The sequence below is a fragment of the Petaurus breviceps genome, unplaced genomic scaffold (genome assembly GCF_028583685.1).
Source record: "Petaurus breviceps papuanus isolate PSGF00001 unplaced genomic scaffold, PetGlider_PUasm1.0 187, whole genome shotgun sequence".
Lineage (NCBI taxonomy): Eukaryota > Metazoa > Chordata > Mammalia > Diprotodontia > Petauridae > Petaurus > Petaurus breviceps.
The window spans coordinates 28,439,759-28,461,759 of record NW_027185799.1 but is presented as its reverse complement, the minus strand read 5'-3'; the positions used below and the strand labels follow the sequence as shown (position 1 = coordinate 28,461,759).

The following is a 22,001-nucleotide window of genomic DNA, read 5'->3' as shown; positions in this document are numbered from 1 at the left end:
AACTGTACAGCACATGATTAACAATATAAATAAGTCCTATTATTAATATAGGCATTAATTGGATCTATGAAAAAATGATATTATTGTATATTGAGCAATTAGTTCCATGAGAACAATGTTATAAATGATAAATGATGGCACAGTAGGGTTTTGCATCTTTAAAGTTTGGTTTTATCAATGATATTATTAAAAAATGATGGCTGGGGCATGCAGTGTTACTGTCAAAGGATAGCTTGAATAACATTTAAGTCTCATATTCTATTAAATAACTTCTGGAGGATAAAGTAATAAAGCATTGAGCACTCTTCCCTAATATTTCCAGGAAGGATTAAACTATAAATACCTGATTACCTGAAATGCCAGGGTATAGCCAAGAAGTTGAGAAATGAACTTATCTAGTACCAATCATATGTATTTACAGTGAATAACTATCAAGATGACAGGAACTAGTTTACTAAATGTCTAAGATACATCAATTTGGCTTATCTCTTGTCTTTCACACACAATTAGGATATACATTTAATTTTAACAATAGTGGTAATAGATTGCATGCTCATAGGATCTAGAGTTAATGAGGCTTTCTAAAAGATCATTCTAGCCCAACCCTGTCCTTTTACAGAGGAGGAAACTGATGGAACATTGCTAGGGACAGAGTTCTTGTATAATTAGACTAAGTATGGTATCAACTTTAGGAAAATGTACCAGTCTATCCATACTCTCACTCCTAAATCCCATTTTAACACTTCCAAAATGGTTGACTGTGGTTGGAGAGGTAATGTTTTGGAAATGTTAGAATTAAACTAGCCAGTAACAATAGTATTAAATACAGAATTATATAATTTCAAAAGCACAGTAATCTAATAGAACTGATTAGATAGACAAGTCAGGAATAAGTTGTGATGTTAATGAAGCAGTCATTCAGAGTACCTACTTTAAGTAGATTTACATTTCTACAATGCTTTCAAAATGAAATGAAAAACACAATCACGGTCATTCTCCAAGAATCCAATCTTCATTAGTTATCTAAATTTTCTTTAGTTGAATTAGATGGAAGAGATAATTTCAGAAGTGTATGGCTAATAAGGGCAATTTTTAAATTAAACTGTTAATTTATCACCTACATTTTAACAATAACTCATTTTATTAAATGAATTTGGGAAGTGAATCTAAATTTTTGTCATAATAGGTTGGTAAATGTTCAATGGAAGGTTTACAAGAGCAGACACAGAGATCCAAGTGTTATCTGGCTGATTTCAGAGGTAGTCACACCATGTGACTGTATTTTAAGGATATTCTCAATTGGAAGAAGAGGGTAGGCAGCACTTATGCATTCCTCCTGTGCATTGTAGGATTTATCATCAGCCTTTCCATTTAATTGCTTCCCTCACCCCATATACACTCAAGAATTTCCATTCCATCAATTGTCATTATCTTTCCTATCCAAACCCAAGAATCTTAAGGTGCTGGGGAAGTTAAAAAGTTTTTCTTTTTACTAAAACACTGCATAGCAGTTTCAAAGTAAAATGTTCCATTTGCTAGAAGTATAGAATTCCTGCTAGCAAAGACTTAAAATACAAGTAGCAAGTAATTTAAGGTTAGCTAATTGCTTGAGAAGAGGGTGAGTTTTAAAAACTATATAGTTAAAATGATCATACTGAAGAAATTATGAATATTGCCTTTTTACATAAAATAATTTGAAGAATAAATCAGAACCATGAGAAATCAGAACCAATATACAACGATTATGGTTGAATAAAGGAAAAATATAATATAAAGACATGGAGATGAATGGACAAAAGGAAAATGGAAAGAAAGGCACAGAAGAAATAACTAATAAGGCAATTTTATACCTCGAAATTCCCTTATTCAAATGGAAATTATTGTAAAGTATGTTTGTGGGTTTTTTTTTCAGATAAAGAGAATAAATGTTTAAAATACTTGTATTAATTGTGTAAAATAATAAATAATTTTGAATTGCCCTTCTGATTAGAAGAAAGCACTTTCTTATTTCTTTTTGGTCTTTATTAACATTAAGAAAATGTCTTCTTTCTCTAACACAAAAGAATGAAATTATTCTTGTTTTGATACCAATTCAGAGGAATAAAAACAGATTTATGCTTGAATTGAATATACAGTTAAAGTATATAAAAAAGAAAAGAAATCCTGAAAAGAACTTAATTTAGGGACTTGAGTGAGAACTTAGGAGAAATACAACTAAAAGCAACTTACAGTAGCTGAGATGGAAGATTACATAATCATTTAAAAAAAATTCTGAAGGCAAGAAATTAAGTTTGGAGAGGGAAACTACAGAAAAATTGGATTAGAAAGGGACAAATTAGACTAGAAAGGGTGATATTTGATAATGATGAGGTATACATTTGCATTGATCACACTGAACAACTTAAACAAGAAAAAGGAATTTTGAGGGGAAAGGATAATGATTACAGGTAAACATATTTGAATTAAAGATCATGGAAAAGTTTATTATCTTTTTAAAAAAAATCTACCTTTCAATATTCACACAGTCATATAACCTCAAATATCCATTTTCTAAGAAATATGACTAAATGGTACAAGAGATAGATCTGAAAATGAAACCAAATTTAGTCATGTAGCTTAGGCAAATGGTCTCATTAAAATTAAGAACAGAAAATTCATTTCTTTAATTGATCTTTTTCCAAGTCTCTATGAATTTTGTCACAGCAGAACTAATTAGTTACTAACATAGCCATGAGCTTTGTTCTTCCACATAAGTAGAACAAGTTACCTTTGTGATGTGATTTTGAACGGTGATGACAAAATCCTCATGCCAAAAAATTTCTTCTAGTTCTCAGTAGAAGGCAAGCTTTTTAAAGGTAGAGACTGTGTCATTTTTGTCTTTGTATCTTTAGTTCTTAGCACAGAGGTTTGCACATAGTAGGCTTCTTGAATTTGTTAAATTCTTGGTTTTACTCTTTGCCTACATCTCTAGTATTACAATTTTTTGGGGGGGGCAATTGGGGTTAAGTAACTTGCTCAAGGTTACATGGCCAGTGATTTCTGGGTGTGGTGCTAAGTGTCGGAGCCCGGATTCGATCCCCAGGTCATCCCGACACTGGAGCCGGTGCTCTTATTCGGTGAGCCACCTGACCGCCCCCATATGTCTCTAGTATTAAAAATTCATTTGTTTGGAAAAACAATTCTGACCCTTAATTAGACAAATGTTTCTAGTAGGAGTAAATATTGTGTTCTTAGTGGGAAAGGGTTTCTTCCTTCAGAGATAGGTGTGATCAGAGAACTTAAGGAACGTTTTGATGGTAAATGGTAAGGGCTAATTTTGGTGCATGGGGCACTAACTCAGGAAGGCAGGTAAAAGTGGTATATTTCAGTGCTGGGGGAATATGAAAGCACTTGATTGAAGGATTATCTAGAAGGGAAAAAGTGAAGTACACAAAAAGGAAAGTGCTAAAGATTATGTGACCATGTCACCCCTACCCTCACCCCACCTAAGCTACAAATTCTTATATTTTGTTTTTAAAGCCCTTCACAAACTGCCCCTACTGGCTTTCCAGCCCTGTTTTACATTATTCTTGTTTCTATACTCTATGGTAAAGGTTAACTGATTTCTTTTCTGTTTCTTATATATCTCACTACATCTCCCATCCCCATACCTACAAAGGATATGGCCAAATACCACATTTGGAATGCACACCCTCTCCAACTTCACCTAGCCCCATTTCTTAATTCCTTCAAGAGTCAGCTCAAGCAACAACTTCTACATGAAGCATTTTTCTGATACCTGTCCCTACTATCTTCTCTCTTACAGCTATCTTGTACTCATTTTGTTTATATCATTTGTATATATACATATACACACATTATATATATATACATATATACACACACACACACACACACACACACACACACACACACACACACACATAACATACTGCCGCTCCCAGTAGCACTTTGAGGGCAAAAGTTGTTTCTTTCAGTGACTGGCATATAGATGGTCCTTAAGAAACATCTGTTGATTGGTTGTGTCAGCTTGGTGCAGTGGAAAGGGGTTGAGTTTGAAAGCTTCAGAGAACCCAGGTTTAAATTCTGACTTTGCTACTTATTACCTATATGTGACTTTGGACAAATTACTTAACTTTAGTTATCTCATTTTCTAAAAAGGAACGAGGTTAACATCTAAAGTCCTTAGTTCTAAATCTTCAATTCTTCTACCTTATTATTTGATAATGATCCAAATACACATTGTCCTACAAAAAAACACCACCACCACCATGTACTGGTTTAGAATCAGAAGACCTGGATTTCAAAATTGTGTTCTATTTACTATCTATGGTATGTTTGCTTGTGTGCCTAAACATTCCAGCCCTTAGTGTTCCCATTTGTATAATGAAAAAATAAAATAAAACAATTTCTTAGTCCTTTCCATTTCTAAATTTGGTAATCTTAATATGGTGCTACCATGAGAAAGGTGCAACCAACAAAAAGTCAAGTCTCTTTTGAGGCATTAACATTACTTTAGATGAAATAATTATCAAAATGAACAGTCTCATTCCTCTGTAAGATGCAAAGAACTCCTTGAAGATCCCATGTTCATATGGCTGGTTTTGTGACAATTATGATAGTCCCAAGCATTAACTGAACAATTAACCAAAACAATAATTGAATAGATGTACACAGGCACTGAGGCAGCCATGTGGCACAGAAGATAGAGCATTGGTCCTAGAGTGAGGAAGATCTAAGTTCAAATCTAGACAAAGACTACTAGTAACTATGTGACCCTTTGCCACAGAATTTAGGTATTCTTTCTTCACTTAACTGCTGGTTGCTACAGTTTCTTCAACTGTTAAATGGAGTTAATAATAATAATACCCACCTCACAGGGTCATTGTGAGAATCAAATCAGATCATATTTGGGAAGCATTTAGTATAGTTTCTGGCACACAGTAGACACTCAATTGATTATTCCCTCTCCCCTTTAGAGTTCACTGTTGGTAGAAGCAAACTTCAGTTATATCAATTGATTCATATAGATGTAAATAATTTATAAACTTAGTGTTTATGTATATATTTACATATACATGTAAACACCAAGTTATATATACATGTATATGGATATATATATGTACATATACATATGTGTGGGTATATATAAACACTGTGTGTATAAAGGGTGCCTGGTAATAAAAATGGAATTCATCTATCTTTATTCAAGTATATTCATTCCTACTCCCTACATATACAATACATTTAATTCAGAATGTAATTGTTAAACGATGTTCAACATATTATATGCTTCACTGGCTATGTAAATAACTATTTTTTTTACCATTACCTTGCTGTTGTTGTTTTTCACAAAGAGAAAATTTGCTGTTTTTCTTCCAGTGTCACTAGGCTTAAATAGTGGGGTGAAAGAGTTTGATGTTATTATGTAAGGATATAAATACTATACATCTATACCTCAAATTTGTTTGGTTTGTTGTTGTTGCTGGTTTTTTTTTTTTGCTAGAAATAGATCATTTTTAAAAGTAGAGCAAAACAAAAGTATAATAATTGTCAATGTAATGAAAACAAAATTATCAAATTCCCTTTTTAACTGAAAAAATACTGAATTAAGATTCTCTCATTCCTTTAAAGCTATATACACATTATTTTAGGAGGAAAATTTGCTCACTGCTATTACAGATGTGTTCTCAGATTATGAAAGATCCCTTTTTGAAAGAATAAAAAGTAGACCCCCTTGGAACCAAGATGGTGTAGTAGAAAGAGGACTTCTGTGCGGCTCCTGCTTCCACCTCCTCCAATTCATGTAAAAAATGACTCTAAATAAACTTTGGAGCCAAAGAACCCACAAAATGAGAGAAGCTAACCTCCCACTGAAGACAGCCTGGCAGGCTGGCAGGAAGGGGCCAGCGAAGTGCTCTGGGAGCCGAGCCCAGCCCTGTGTGAGCCAGAGGTTTTAGCCTCAGGGGAGCCACAACCAGGCACCTGCTGGAGGGGGCTTCAGATCACCAGCAGCTGTGGCAGTTTCCATAATTATCAACCCACAGATACCAAAGATTAAGTGAGAGGTCAGTGTAGACTTTTCAGGAACAGGGAGTTCAGGAGTGTGGTCTGGCCTTTGCCCCCAGGGTGAAAAGTGGCTGAGGGTGCATGGCTGTGTAGATACTCCCACATGGCTGATTCAGAGCTCCTGTCCTATAGATTGTAGGGAGACCAAGCAACCAGTCAGAGGGGTAATCGCTCTTGCTTTAACCTGCGTGGATCTGGAACAATGTCTAGGGTGGAGGTCCTGCGGTGCATGACAGAGTGTGTGGAGGCTTCAGAGAGGGCAGCCAACTAATAGCTATGGCAGCTGAGAATACTCCAGAGATTGGGAGAAAACTCCCCTTTCTGGTGGCAGAGTTCTACTGTGGCAAAAAGCTCAAAAGTCAAGTAATTGAGGGGCAACATAAACAAGCAAAGGAAGCAAAGCAAGCTCAGCAATCAGACTTTACACTCCTATTTTGGGGACAAAAAATATCAAAGCATGGAAAAGGAGGAAGGCAATGAAGTCAGAACTCCTGCACCAAAGCTTCCAAGAAAAATATGAGTTGGTTACAGGCCATCGAGGAGCTTAATAAGGATTTTGAAAACCAAATAAGAGAAGTGGAGGAAAAATTGGGAAGAGAAATGAGAATGATGCAAGAAAATTATGAAATGAGAGTCAACAACCTGACTGAAGAAAATAACAACTTAAAAATAGATTAACTCAAATGGCAAAAGAGGCTCAAAAAGCCAATGAGGAGAAGAATGTCTTAAAAAGCCGAATTTGCCAGATGGAAAAAGAATCTCAAAAGTTCACTGAAGAGAATCATTGCTTCAAAATTAGACCAAAGCAAATAGAGGGTAGTGATTTTGTGAGAAATCAAGATGCTATTAAACAGATCCAAACAAATGAAAAAATAGAAGGCAGTGTGAAATATCTCATTGGAAAAACCACTGGCCTGGAAAATAGATCCAGGAGAGATAATTTAAAAATTATTGGACTACCTGAAAGCCATGGTCAAAAAAAGAACCTAGAAGTCATTCTTCAAGAAATTCTCAAGGAAAACTGCCCTGATGTTTTAGAACCAAAGGGTAAAATAGAGGTTGAAAGAATCCACTGATCACCTCCTGAAAAATATTCCAAAAAGAAAACTCCTAGGAATATCATAGACAGGTTTCAGAGTTTCCAGATCAAGGAGAAAATACTACAAGCAGCCAGGAAGAAACAATTTGAATATTGTGGAAACACAATCAGGATAACACAGGATCTGGCAGCTTCTACACTAAAGGATAGAAGGGCTTGGAATATGATATTCCGGAGGTCAAAGGAGCTGGGATTAAAACCAAGAATCACCTACCCAGCAAAACTGAGTATCATGTTTCAGGGGAAAATATGGTCATTCAGTGGAATAGAGGACTTTCAATCATTCATGATGAAAAAACCAGAGTTGAATAGAAAATTTGACATTCCGATACAAGAAGCAAGAGAAGCATGAAAAGGTAAACAGGGAAAAGAAATCATAAAGAACTTACCAAAGTTAAACTATTTATATTCCTACATGGAAAAATGATAATTGTAACTGATGAAACTTTTCTCATTATGAGAATAGTTGAAGGGAATAGAAATGTATATATATATATATATATACACACACATGTGTATATATATATATATGTATATATGTGTATACACATACATATGTCTGTATAGGAGGGTATATGGGCATATAAATACATATGTGAGTGTGTGTATATATGTGTACAGGTATACATAAACAGAGGGCACAGGACCAATTGAATAGGAAGGGATGATACTTAAAAGGTGAAATTGAGAGGTGAGAAGAATATCATGAGAAGAGATGGGGAGAGACAGAATGAGGTATATTATTTCATATAGAAGAGGAAAGGGAAAACTTACAATGGAGGGGAAGGATAGGAAGGCAAAAGGGAATGAGTCAACTTTACTCTCATCGAATTTGGCTTAGGGAGGGAATGACAAACACACTAAATAGGGTATCTCACCCTATAGGAGAGTAGGGGGAAAGGGGATGAAAAGGGGGATGATGGAAGGGAGGGAAGGTTGGGGTGGAGGGAAGCTGGAAGCACACACTTTTGAAAAGGGACAGGATCAAAGTAGAGTATAGAACAAGTGGGGGATGGAATAGGATGGAGGGAAATATAGTCAGTTTTTCACAACACTATGCAAATGTTTTGCATAGCTACACATGTACAACCTATACTGAAGTGCTTATCTTCCCAGTAAGGGTGGGTGATGAGCGAGGAAGGGAAAGAATCTGGAATGCAAAGTTTTGAAATCAAATGTTTAAAATATATATATGTGTGTGTATACACATATATATATATATAATTATTATTTTACATGCAACTGGGAAATAATACATACACGCACTGGGGCATAGAGATCCACTGTGCCCTACTAGAAAGTTGGAGGGAGAAAGGGGAAGGATATAGGAGAGAGCAGATTGGGGGATGGAGTATTCCGTGGGATCGCTGTTTTGGGGTGGTGGGTAGGGGGAAAATGGGAAGAAAATTTGTAACTCAAATTCTTATGGAAATGAATGATGTAAAGTAAAAATAAACAAAATTCAACTAAAAGAAAAAAGAAAGAATAAAAAGTAAAATTTATAATGATTTTCTTTCTTTCATTTAAAAAACCAAATCATTTTATAATAGGAATATTAAAACTCTTCTGAAAATAACCTAATTTAAAGCCAAATAGTTTTAATACATGCAAAATAACATAACCAATTAAATTTTCTTGAATAGTACTGTTAATTCCTAGTATTTAATTTTACCATTTTATTTATATCAGAGCAAAGTACTTAAGATTAAATCCCATCATTTCCACTTACATAATCTTACAATACAATTATTTCCTTAGCTCTAAAATACAGTACAATAACTATCAAATAATTGATCTAGGTATATTGCGACTTTGAGGATAATTTAAAAGATGTATACAGATAAAATTATTTAAATTACCATCCCAATTATCACATATGAAGAACTGTGAATTTTTCATATAGGTACAAATATAAAATTTACAATTTTTGATGATGAATTATTCATCTGAAAACAGTAGTTATAGAAATTATCTTCTACCCCTAATATAAGTGAAGATATTTGGAGCAAGTCCAATAGAGAGCAGGAAAAAAGAAAAACACTAAATAGTTGGAAAATGGTCAGACAAGAGAAGAAGAGAAAAGAATCAAGGTCCCAACAGAAGGCTAGGGAGGAAATTAATAATAGTGTTAGAATACAAGAAGTAATACTATATGGCTGGTGACCATCTGTTCTTTATTTCTAAATCCAACACTATTCCTTTTACTAGAAGTAATGTCTTTATGTTGAAAAATATTTCTGTAGTTTTCTAACTTATTTATCATGTACTTTGACAATGTCTATGTATCCTCTTTTTCCTTGTCATGAAGGTGTTAATCACTACAAAGCTACTTTAGGGTGTAGAGACTTGTGTTTTGTTAATATTGTATAGTTTTTTGTTAGAGTTCTTTCCAATTTGGGGTTCTGAAATAACTGGCACATAAGATCACTAAGACAATGTTAGATGATCTTTGAAAATTTGTAGAGAACAGAAAAGATACTGCAGGACTGGAGAACAGCAATGTCTTGGTTTAAAAAAAAGAGACAAAGCAAATCTAAAAAAAAAAAATTATATAGCATAGTATGCTTTAATTCCTGGCAAAATTCTAGCATGCATTGTTGAAAGGATGGTTAGTAAATATCTAGAAAAGGAAGCAGTGAATACACAGAATCAGCAAATCATGACAGACTATTCTTACATCCTTTTCTTGATAGGGTTACAAATCTGGCAGATTCAAGTAATGCTATAGACATACTCTCTGTTGATTTTAGTAATGCCTCACATATTATGCTTGTATGAAAGATGGAGAGATGGGATCTAGGAGAATTACATGGACTTGGAACAGCCTGAATGGCTTAGAAGGAGATACTCTCCTGAGCACCCCAGGATGGATGTCTGGCCCAGGGCTGTTTAACATTTATATGGACATCTTGGATAAAAGCAAATATTACATTTGCAGATGACGGAAAACTGGGAAGAGCAACTGAAACACTGAATTATATGAATCATTTGAGGCTGTTGATCACTGCTTTGCCAGAGGAAGCTAGGGGTGCAGTGGATAAAGCCCTGGCATGGAGTCAGGAAGGCCAGAGCTCCAATCAAGCCTCAGACACTAGTTCTCTGATCCTAGGCAAGTCATTTAACTTCTCTCTACATCAGTTTCCTCAACTGTAAAATGAGGATAATAATAGCATCTACCTCCGAGAGTTGTAGTAAGAGTCAGACGGGATCATATTTGTAAATCATTCAGCACAGTGCCTAGTACATTGCAGGTGCTTAATAAATGTTTTGTTCCTTTCTTCCTGTATGACCATTCCTTCTTAGACTCCATTTCTGGGTCATCATGTTCCTCTCATGAATTATGGGCTTCCCACCAAAGATCAATTTAAGGTATTACATATTTTGTTTTCAACTACAGATGCCAACTCCATGACCCAGGGAAAGATACATCCTAGTGCTATTCTGTGCCTCCTGTAGACTCAATAAATGTTAACAAATGGTCATTAATTAATGATGCTACATATGAGATTGCTTAATGATAGTTATAGGGGCTTGGTATCAAGTTCTTTGGGCTTGAAAAATTTTCAATCTATTCAACAGTTCAATTCAATGAACATGTATTAAACACTTACCACGTGTGAAGTATTGTGACAGTCCCTGTGAGAGTCCATCTCAGGGGAGGCATCATGGCCTAGTGGAGAGAGTGGGTGGGTGCCAGAGACTTGAGTTCAAGTCCTCTCTCTGTACCAGTTGCAGGATTAGATAAATCATTGAAAACTCTCAGTGCTTTAGGCAACTCCTTAGGACTCTGCAAGTTGCAGAGAAGTTACCAACAAAATAGGAAGACTTAGGATCCTGATGCTACAGCCGTATGATTGAGAGGTAATGAATAGAAAATATTTTGCAATTATTATCTGTAAAATGGTCCAGATTCCTTCTAAGTTCTCTTTTAAATCTAAGTCTATGACCTATGAATATACAACATATAAACTAAAAGACAACATATAATGTTCTTAATTGTTCTGGGGCTTTTGGGGGGTCTTTTAGAGGCAACTAAGTGACTAACACTCTGGACCTGGAATAAAGAAGACCTGATTTCAAACATCTCTTCAGACACTCACCAGCTATGTGACTCTGGGCAAGTATTTAAGCTTTCTCAGCCTCATTTTCCCTATATTCAAAAATAGTGATAATAGTAGCACTTGCCTCCTAGGGTTGTGGGGGGTGTAAAATGAGATGATATTCATAAAGTACCTTGCAAATCTTAAAGGATGACATAAATTCTAGTTACTATTGTTAAAGCCAGGGGAATGCCATATGTCAGAAGGCAGAAACAATGATACCAAGAACAAAGCCAAAAAGTGGCCTGTTCTCAGCCCCAAAATTTTATGAGTAACTCGTGGAGAATATATAAGAGGTCAATAAAAAGCATTTCTGATCAGTGTCGATAGTCAAATTGAAGTTTGGCAAAATTAATTTATAGGTGGCTAGGTCTATATCGTTATCAAACAATGCACAGTGGGTCCAGAAAAAAAAAGAGACAATGAGGGGTGGATCCAAAATCTCAGCACTGGAGGATATAGGAGATGTATTTAGTCCAACATTCTGATTGCTACATGGATGCCATCTATAACTGCATTAATAAAGGACACTACAGCGTATGCTTGAAGAACTCTTAGTGAAAGGAAACTCAGTACCTAATGGCAGACCATTCCATTTTGGACAAACTCTGTTAGAAAATCTAGAATTTGAACAAAAATTTACTTCCCTTGAACATCTACTTAATTCTCTTCTCTGCAGGTGTTTAAAGCAATCCCCTCTTCTACATAAAACCCTTCAATTAAATTTGGGCAGAGTCATTAAGCCCCTCCAAAGTGTTCTCTACTCCAAGCCAAATATCCAAAGTTACTACAACTCATTTATATCTTATAGGAATTCAAATCCATTCATCACCTTGACCAGGGATGGGGAACTTGCAGCTCCGAGGCCATATGTGGCCCTCTAGATCCTCAAGTTTGACCCTTTGACTAAATCCAAACTTTGCAGAGCAAATCCCCTAACAAAAGGATTTCTTCTGTAAAACTTGGACTCAGTTAAAAGAACACACCTAAGAACATAGAAGACCACAGTTTCCCTTCCCCTGATCTTTTTTTTTTTTTAAAGCAATTGGGGTTAAGTAACTTGCTCAAGGTTACACGGCCAGGTGTTTCTGGGTAGGTGCTAAGTGTCTGAGCCCGGATTCGATCCCAGGTCATCCCGACCCTTGGGGCCAGTGCTCTTACTCGCTGTGCTGCCTGGCCATCACCCCCCCTTCCCCTGATCTTGACCATCTTTCCCACCCCCACCAAATTCTTGATCTAGCATTGGAGGTGTGAGCAATAGACTTATTACATAGTAAGGGAAATGAGAAGAGTCTAACATGACGAAAAGAGTAATATTTAAATATCTGAAAATGTGAATGTGGAACAGGGAAGAATTAATCACAACCAGAAGGGAATTAATGGTTTGGCTGAAACAGCAAGAAATGAGTGATTGAAGTCCAAGTAAACTATGAAGACTCAATAAATACCATCTGATAGTTGATTATTAAATATAATTTAATCTCCTTCTATCCTAAGAAACTATTACTGTTACCACACTTTATGACCACCCATTTCCATTATCATCCCATTTCTAATCTCCTCTTCTTTTGCAAAATACAGTTATCATTCTAATGTAACAAATTATCTTTTGAGATCAGAATACACTGGAATCTCTCTTTCATGCTATGATGTCCCTGTTATGTAACTATTTTATTGATAAACCTTTCCTATAATAATTCCCTTAATATGTTTTTTTATATCAGAGATAAGAAAGATAGGCTTATATTGAGTTCTGCTGTAGAATGGTGTCATAGAAAGGTTTTAGTGGATCTCTAACAAAATGTTACTTAGATATCACTGAATTATAGAAGCCACAGAACATAAGATGGGTGAATACTTAAGAAAGTTAATGTGGTTTCTTCCTCCTGCCAGTTGAAAGGTGGTGAACTCGTCGTTGTTAGACATGGTAAATTTCTATTGGTTTTGTGGAACTGTTCCTTGTTATGAGGGAAATTTTTTTGTGAGAAGAGGGGCTGTTGGAAAGTTATGGCACTATTTAAAAAAAAATCAGTAATTGTTTTAAAAAAGAAAGTGGAAAAAAGAAGTCAATGCAAAGGATGCCCAACAAGGTAGTGATAACTATGTAGAAAGTCAGAATTCAAGGAAAGCAGAAATTCCCTATTGCCATGCTGCAATTCTGTTACATAGCCAGGAATTTCTGACTTGGTTTACATTTTGCAAAATCAAATTTTTTAAAGCTTAAATCTTCTCATGCCAAAGGGCTTTTGGTTCCTTGTCGAAATGGAATTTTCTGGAATGCATGAGGTTGAAATACAAATGTCTCCTTCCCTATGCAGCATTACAGTTAAAATTAAAATATCTATTTATTCTGCAGAGTTTTTTTCAGTCATCTCCCTATGTTTGCTAATATAACATTAAATTACAGAATCACTAAATGTGGAGCTGGTAGGGGTCTTAGAAGTCACGTAGTTTGCCCTCCTAACACAGGGTTCATTTCAACAGTATCTCTGACAGTTATTCAAGTCTCATTTGAATACCTCCAGTATTAGGGAGCTCAGTTCTCCATGAAGCAAAGCAGTGAGCTGCATAGCTGACAGGAAGAGATCTTTTTTAGGAAGTGACCTTTCTTTCAACCTGAAACGTACCCTCTCAGCATCTTTGTTACGATTTAATTTTGGAAGAACAAGGTATAAGTTTTTTTGGTTTGTTTTTTAGTTTCTGAAGATTGTTTTAATGCTTTCTATTTTAAGATAAACACAATTTCTCTAACTATTCCCCACTTAGACAGCTTCATACCCTTCCCCATTCTAGTCAGCTTCCTCTCTGTAAGTCCTACCTTCTTAGCCTCCCTCTTAAAATATGACCTTTAGCACTGAACATACCATTCCAGATATAATTTTATTTAAAAAAAAACCCAATAAAAAAAACCATTTCATGATAGTGAGCACATCATTGACCCTGAAATGATAGTAGAGTTCTAATTTGTACTGATGGTCAGCAGCAATGCCTTTAGATAAGATCTATCCAGTGGTGTTATTTCAATTTTTGGTTATCTTGATCACTTGAAACACCCTACCTTTATGTCGATGCTAAAAATTAGCAGCTCTGCTTCTAAAAATGAATGTGCTCTTCAAAAACTAAAATCATTATCTTTTGTTTTTAAAAGTACTCTATGGAATTCATTTAAAAATGTAACCTCATCTCATAGTGTGTCAGCCATGGTCTTAATTATGAGAACACTGTCCCCTCAGGGAACCAAGCCAATAGCAATAGAGTCCCAAAGAAGAACAAAACAGAGAAAAATGTCTTTGTTTCAGTTGATTATATGAGATAATAGTCCCAAATCAAAAGAATTCTATTCATCTGCATCAAGGCCAAGATAAAGCAGAAAAACAAACCTCTTGGCCCTGGACAGAAGGGAAAGATAAAAACAATAACCATCAGCACACTGCCTAGTGCTTAGCTCTCCAAACTGACCAGGCGTTCCATTTCTGGAGTCCCTTGTTCAATATGTTATTGATCCAGCTTTGATCCAATAGTATATGCTGTTTGTTCAATGTTTAACACACCATAGGCAATCAATAAATATTTAACAACCACCATCACTCCAATCAAAGGAACTCTCAAAGGGCTCTATTACTAACCAGCATGGCCTTTCTTTGACTGCAATGCTGTCCCCTACAAGGGATGCAGTAAATAGATGTAGTATGCTGCCATGGAGAGAGAGAATATTGATGAAGTGGATATAATTTTTATTAATTGGAATTTAAAATATTTTGGGGGGGTATTTTTAAGGCCTCTAAAACTCCCTACTCATGAATATTTACATAGAAAATATCTGATTCCTAAGGATTTGAGGATCTGTCTGTAAATAACCATGAAAAATAAGACCACCATCATTATTAATTTAAAGCTTATTATCACTGGTGTCTTGCCAAACTGACACCATTTCGAAAGGGCTTTTCACCTACACAAAATGTCATCTCTCCCCATTAAAGGAGGCCTGCAATTATAGAATCATAGAATTGCTTAGAACTCATCTGATTGAAAACTGCTTATTCTAAAGCTGAGGAAACTAACGTCTAAATATTTTTGGTGACTTGCCCTAGGAGGAATTCTCCCTGCCTCCATTATTTCTTCTGCAGGCTATCCTCCACCCCGCTGTCAAACTGACATTTCTAACACACATTTCTGACCATGTTACTCTTGTACCACGCCACATATAAAAAAAAAGGTTAAGAAAATTATCCAAGAAATAAAATTACATATGTTTCAATGCTCTTGAAATCTGCTTGATTTAAATCTCATTGAAAATTTATGTGGTATAAGCAAGGCTAGAACTAGAAAAATGGATTGTTTGTGAAAGACATACTTTAGAATTAATGATGTGCGATTTCATGATGAAGAAGAAAATGTGTCAAAATCTTGTGAAATCAATGACAACGCATGTAAAGAAAAGAAAAAGGAAGACATATTACATTTTAATAGATAAAAAGTGGTAAGGTTTATTGTATGTGAATACATTCAATTATTTTTACTTTGTCCCACTATATAGTGACAATAATTATTGCAGCAGTAGCAAAATATCTCTTTAGTATGACTGCATTATTGCAATGTAAATACATATTTAACAATGTTTTATTTTTCACAGTTTTAACTATTGTTCTTCCTTGAAAAATTTTAAAATGATCAGAAAGAAGAAATTAGCAATATTAATTTGCTAGGTCTGTTAAAGATGATAAACTATAGATATATTCATAAGGACAATTTGTTTATTCTGATTTTTATTCTATATATGATACTACTGATTGTCTTCTCATTGAATAACATTACCTCAGCCCTTATTGAGTATTATTTCTCAAATTTGATTTTTACTGCTTGGCAGTAGTCTCTTAGAGGAAAAAAAAAGAAGAGAAAATGGTTGTGGTAAGATCACTTAAAATTGGGACAATCTGTATTTACATTTTAATGTGAATTATGAGTTGAGAGATGGAAATAATTCTTTATCTAACTTTTCTAAAATCAGTTTAAAAAATTATTTCAAAGCAATAAGGAAAATCCAGTTTACCAGTGTGTTCAAAGCATCATTCACAGAATGATAGCATTTCAGAGGAAGAGAATTCAGAAATCATCTATCAGAGGTTCCCAAACTTATTTGGTCTATGGCTGCCCCCTTAAAAAAATACTCAGTGCCCTCCCTCCTCAGCCCTAGGGTTAGGTTACAGTTAGGTTAACCCTTATTTTTATTAAATGCCCCTCACTTGCACCCAAGGCTTCTACCACCTCTCCAGATATTTCTAGTACATCCCAGGGGGTGGTACTGTCCACTTTGGGAAACTATGGATCTGAACAAGAATCCTTTCTATGACATAACTGACAAGTGGCCAGTTGATTTAAAGACACCCAAGGGGGAACCCACTACCTAGCTTTCACTTTAAGAAAATTCTAAATATTAGGAAAATTTTTACCTTATACTAAACCTAAATTTGTCTCTTTATAATTTCTATTTAGCGCTCCAAGTTGTATCTCTGGGGACCAAGTAAACTAAATCTATTGCTTCTTCCCCATCACATCCCTTTAAATACTTGAAGATCCCTCCACGTCCACCACCTGCTTTTCTCTGGGTTAGACAGATCCAGTTTCTTTAAACAATACTGACATGTATGATACTATATGCACCTCCACTGGATGCTCTCTAGCCTATTAGTGTTGTCCCTAAAATCTCAAAACTAAACCCAACAATATACATGTAATGACACTAAGGGGTGTAGGGAGGAAGAAAACAAGCATATATTAAATGCCTACTATGGCCAGGTCCTGGGTAAAGTGCTTTACAAATATTATTTCATTTGATTCCCATAATCCTGGGAGGAAGGGGCTATTATTATCCCCATTTTATAGCTGAGGGAACTGAGGCAGACAAAGATTAAGTGACTTGCTATGAAAAGTCACACAGCCAGTGAGTATTTGAATTCAGGTCTTTTTGACCCTGGGTCCAGAGCTCGATCTATTGAACCATCTAGCTGGGAAAGCAACTAAGGACCATAAGGATCAATAGGATCATAGATTTAGTTGAAAGGGACCACAGACTCAGAGACCATTTAATTTCAATGTACAGATGAGGAAACGGAGGCCCACAACAGTACTGTCATCTCTCTAATCCTGGTTGTTATTGATTTCTTTTTTAAAATTTATTTTTAATTAATTATTTTTTTGCTTTTTGGAAGGGGGAAGGCAGGGCAATTGGGGTTAAGTGACTTGCCCAAGGTTACATGGCTAGTAAGTATTAAGTGTCTGAGGCCAGATTTGAACTCAGGTCCTCCTGACTCCAGGGCTGGTGCTCTATTCACTGCACCAGCCGCCCCTGTTATTGATTTCTTAATGTGTCTTTATTCAAGTCATAGGAAAAACATGTTCACCACGACAGAGCCATGTGTAGATTCCTGGAGACATTCCTTCTGAGTTGATACTGAACCATGAATGATTCCTCTTTGATTTAATTTCTGAATTCACCTACTGGTTTTCTAGCCTATACTTTTCAGTTTGTACAAAGTAACAGTATGAGAAGCATTGTCATATGCTAAGCATGTCTGAAGCCATTGTACTTTCGTAGTCCCTCTTTCTAATTTCCCTATTTCTCTCAGTCATGATTATATTAGAAACCCAGGTGTGTAACTCAAGAGTCATTCTCACCTCTTCACTATCTTTCATTCCCTGTATGCAATCTCTTGCCAAATCTTACTGGTTCTTGCTTTAGATTATATAGAGAAAATTTGCAGACCACAACCACCTTAACTCATTCATGTTCCTCATCACCTTTTCCCTGGGTTATTGGAGTAATAACTCCCTAATTTTTCCAACATCCAGCCTTTTTCCTATCTAGTCCATCCTTCACAGTTATCAAATTTGTAATCTTTTTAAAAGTATGAATCTGAACATGTTACTTCCCTTCCCAAAAATTTCCAATAGTTTTCTGTTTCCTATAGAATAAAATGCCAAAACCTTTGTGGCCTTTAACGACCTTCTCAATTTTGCAGCAATCTATCATTCCAGGGTGATTTATACATCATCTTGCCCTTCATGCACTTTGAGTGCCAGCAAAACTGGCTAATTTCTTGTTCTAGTAAACTACATTTTATCCTTCACCTTTCTGTCTTTACACAGGTTCTCCCTCATTCCTAAAATGCTTTCCCCTCCTCATTTCTACTCCTTGGAACATCTTGTTACCTTCAAAGTTTAGCTCATATTTCATGTCTTATAAAGGTTTTTCCTTTCTCCCCCAAGTGAGATTATATCCAGCCCTGTTTTTGTATCCCTCAAGGCCTAGAACTGTGTCTGACTCATAGCAGGCACTTAACAAATGCTTAATGACTCAATAAAATGCTTTGCTAAAAATCTACGTAAACTAAGTCTATGGACTCTTCCCAATCTGCCAGTGCAATAACTCTGTCAAGGGGCAGCCAGGTAGTACAGTGAGTAAGAGCACTGGCTCCAGTGTTGGGATGACCTGGGGATCAAATCCGGGCTCAGATACTTAGCACCACACCCAGAAATAACTGGCCGTGTAACCTTGAGCAAGTTACTTAACCCCAATTGCTTTAAAAAAAAAATAACTCTGTCAAAAAAGGAAATGAAGTTAGTCTTGTTGGTTTGGTCCTGACTTAAGTCATTCTGATTCTCTGTGATCACCACTTCCTTTTAGAGATGTTCTAGAATTTTGCCAGAAATTAAAGTCAAGCTCACAAGCTAATAAGCTTGTAGAATTTATTCCATTCCTCCCTATAAAAAAAAAATTGCAACAAAATTTGCATTCTCCAGTGCTACAACTGTTTCATTTTCCATAATCTTTCAAAGATCATTGAGAAGTTTAGCAAATCCAAACAGGATTTTTTCAAAGTCCTCAGGTGTAGCTCATCAGGGCCAGATCAACTGATGTCATCAAGGACAACGCCCTCTTATTACTGTATCTACCTACTCATCTTGGGTATTAATTCCTTATTATCCACTTTGTTCTGTACTTTTACCTTTCCTTGGCAGAAAAAAGAAGAAAAATAAGGAATGAAGAGTTCATAACTATTTAACATAATGTGAAAATATTGAACTATAGCAGTAAGATACAGAAAAATTGAGGGAATGGGGCGGCTAGGTGGCGCAGTGAATAGAGCACCAGTCCTGGAGTCAGAAGGACCTGGACCTGGGCTCAGATTCGGCCTCAGACACTTAACACAAAAACTAGACATGCAACCTTGGGGAAGTCACTTAATCCCAACTGTCCTCCAAAAAAAAAAAAAAAACGAGGGAATTAAGACAAAAAGGAAACAAAACTATCATATTTTGTAGATAATATGATGTATCTAGAGAAACCTAAAGAATCAAGTAAATATTCGTTGAAATAATAATGAATTCTTCAAAGTTTCTGTATATAAAATAAATCCAACATAACAAAAGGCCAAGGAAAGATAGACTAAAAACTAATTGGAAACTAAATAATCTAATCCTAAAGAATGAGTGGGTCAAACAACAAATCATAGAAACAATCAGTAACTTCATTCAAGAGAATGACAATAATGAGAGAATATACCAAAACTTATGGGATACAGCGAAAATATTTCTTATGGGAAGTTTTATATTTCTGAATGCTTGCATAAATAAAATAGAGGAAAAAGGAGATCAATGAATTGGGCATGCAACTGAAAAAGCTAGAAAAAGAAAAAATTGAAAATCCCGAATTAAATATTAAATTAGAAATACTGAAAACCAAAGGAGAGAGTAATAAAATTAAAATTAAGAAAACTATTAAACTAATAAATAAAACTAAGAGCTAGTTTTATGAAAAAATCAATAATATTGATAAATCTTCAGTCAATTTGATTTTAAAAAAAGAAAGAAAACCAGATTACCAGTATTAAAAATGAAATGGTTAAATTTATCTCCAATAAAGAGGAAATTAAAACAATAATTAGAAACTATTTTGTCCAATTGTATGCCCATAAAGTTGACAATCTTAGTGAAATGGATGAATATTTACAAAAAATATAAATTGCGCAGATTAACTGAAGAGGAAATAAAATACTTAAATAACCCCATCTCAGAAAAAAGAAATTGAACAAGCCATTAATGAACTCCCTAGAAAAAAATCTCCAGGGCCAGATGGATTTACAAACGAATTCTATCAAACATTTAAAGAACAATTAATTCCAATACTTTATAGTCTATTTGGGAAAATTGGAGGAGTCCTATCAAATTCTTTTTATGATACAAATATGATACTGATACCTAAATTGGAAAGAATCAAAACAGAGAAAGAAAATTATAGACCAATTTCCCTCATGAATATAGATGCACAAATTTTAAATAAAATATTAGCAAAAAGATTACAGCAACTTATTATGAGAATAATACACTTTGATCAGGTAGAATTTATTCCAGGAATGCAAGGCTGATTCAATACTAGGAAAACTATCAGTATAATTGATCATATCAACAACAAAACTAGTAGAAACCATATGGTTATCTCAATAGATGCAGAAAAAGCTTTTTACAAAATATAGCACTCATTTCTATTAAAAACACTAGAAAACACAGGAATATATGAAGTCTTTCTTAAAATAATAAGTAGCATCTAAAACCATTAGCAAATATTATATGTAATGGGGATAGGCTAGAAGTATTTGCAATAAGATTGGGGGTGAAACAAGGATGTCCACTGTCACCCGTTATTCAATTTGGAACTAGAAATATTAGCTGTAGCAATAAGAGAAGAAAAAGAGAACAAAGGAATCAGGTTGGGCAAAGAAGAGACCAAGCCATCACTCTGCAGATGATATGATGATAGACTTAGAGAATCCTAGAGAATCAAGTAAAAAATTACTTGAGATAATAAATAAATTTAGCAAAGTTGCAGGATATAAAATAAACCCATATAAATCCTTGGCATTCCTATATATTTCTAACAAAGAAATAGAGAAAGAAATAGAACAGCAAGAAATGGAAAGAGAAATTCCATTTAAAGTTACTATAGATGTGGCGGCTAGGTGGCACAGTGAGTAGAGCACCTGCCCTGGAGTCAGGAGGATCTGAGTTCAAATCCGACCTCAGACACCTGACACACTTACTAGCCATGTGACTTTGGGCAAGTCACTTAACCCCATTTACTTTCCAAAAAAAAAAAAATAAAGTTACTATGGACATAAAATATTCAGGAGTCTACCTGCCAAAAACCCCCCAGGAACTATATGAACACAATTATGAAACACTTTTCACACAAATAAAGTCAGATCTAAATAACTGGAAAAACATCAGTTGCTCGTTGTTAGGTAGAGCTAATTCAGTAAAAATGACAATTTTACCTAAATTAGGTTACCTATTTAGTGCCATACCAATCAATCTACCAAAAACTTATTTTATATAGAGCTAGGAAAAATAGTAACAAAATTCATCTGGAAGAGCAAAAGGTCCAGAATATCAAGAGAATTAATGAAAAGAAATGCTAGGGAAGGTATCCTAGCCATATGAGATTTTAAACTGTATTGTAAAGCAGCAGTCATCAAAATTACTTGGTACTGGCTGAGGAAATATTAGATACATAAGACAAAGTAGTGAATGACTATAGTAATTTACTATTTGATAAACTCAAAGACTCCAGCTTCTGGGAAAAAAAACTATTTGACAAAAACTGCTGAGAAAGCTGGAAAACAGTGTGACAGAAACTGGGCGTAATCCAATATCTTACACTGTACACCAAAATAAAG

At 35.1% G+C, this 22,001-nt stretch overlaps 2 protein-coding genes across 4 annotated transcripts in view; one reads left to right on the top strand and one right to left on the bottom strand.

Moving 5' to 3' along the window:
* The window catches only part of RFX3 (regulatory factor X3), a 219,661-nt gene that overhangs the window by 159,217 nt on the left and 38,443 nt on the right, over positions 1-22,001 (bottom strand). The window lies entirely within an intron of this gene.
* LOC138163248 (large ribosomal subunit protein uL30-like) overlaps positions 1-22,001 on the top strand; it is a 110,927-nt gene that overhangs the window by 53,984 nt on the left and 34,942 nt on the right. Inside the window, exon 2 of one of the 2 annotated variants that reach the window (XR_011168853.1) lies at positions 11,195-11,285. The gene's annotated coding sequence lies outside the window, so the exon portion shown is untranslated. Of the gene's footprint in view, positions 1-10,106; positions 10,675-11,194; positions 11,286-22,001 lie in introns of those variants that run through there. The other variant, XR_011168855.1, reaches the window with a different exon arrangement.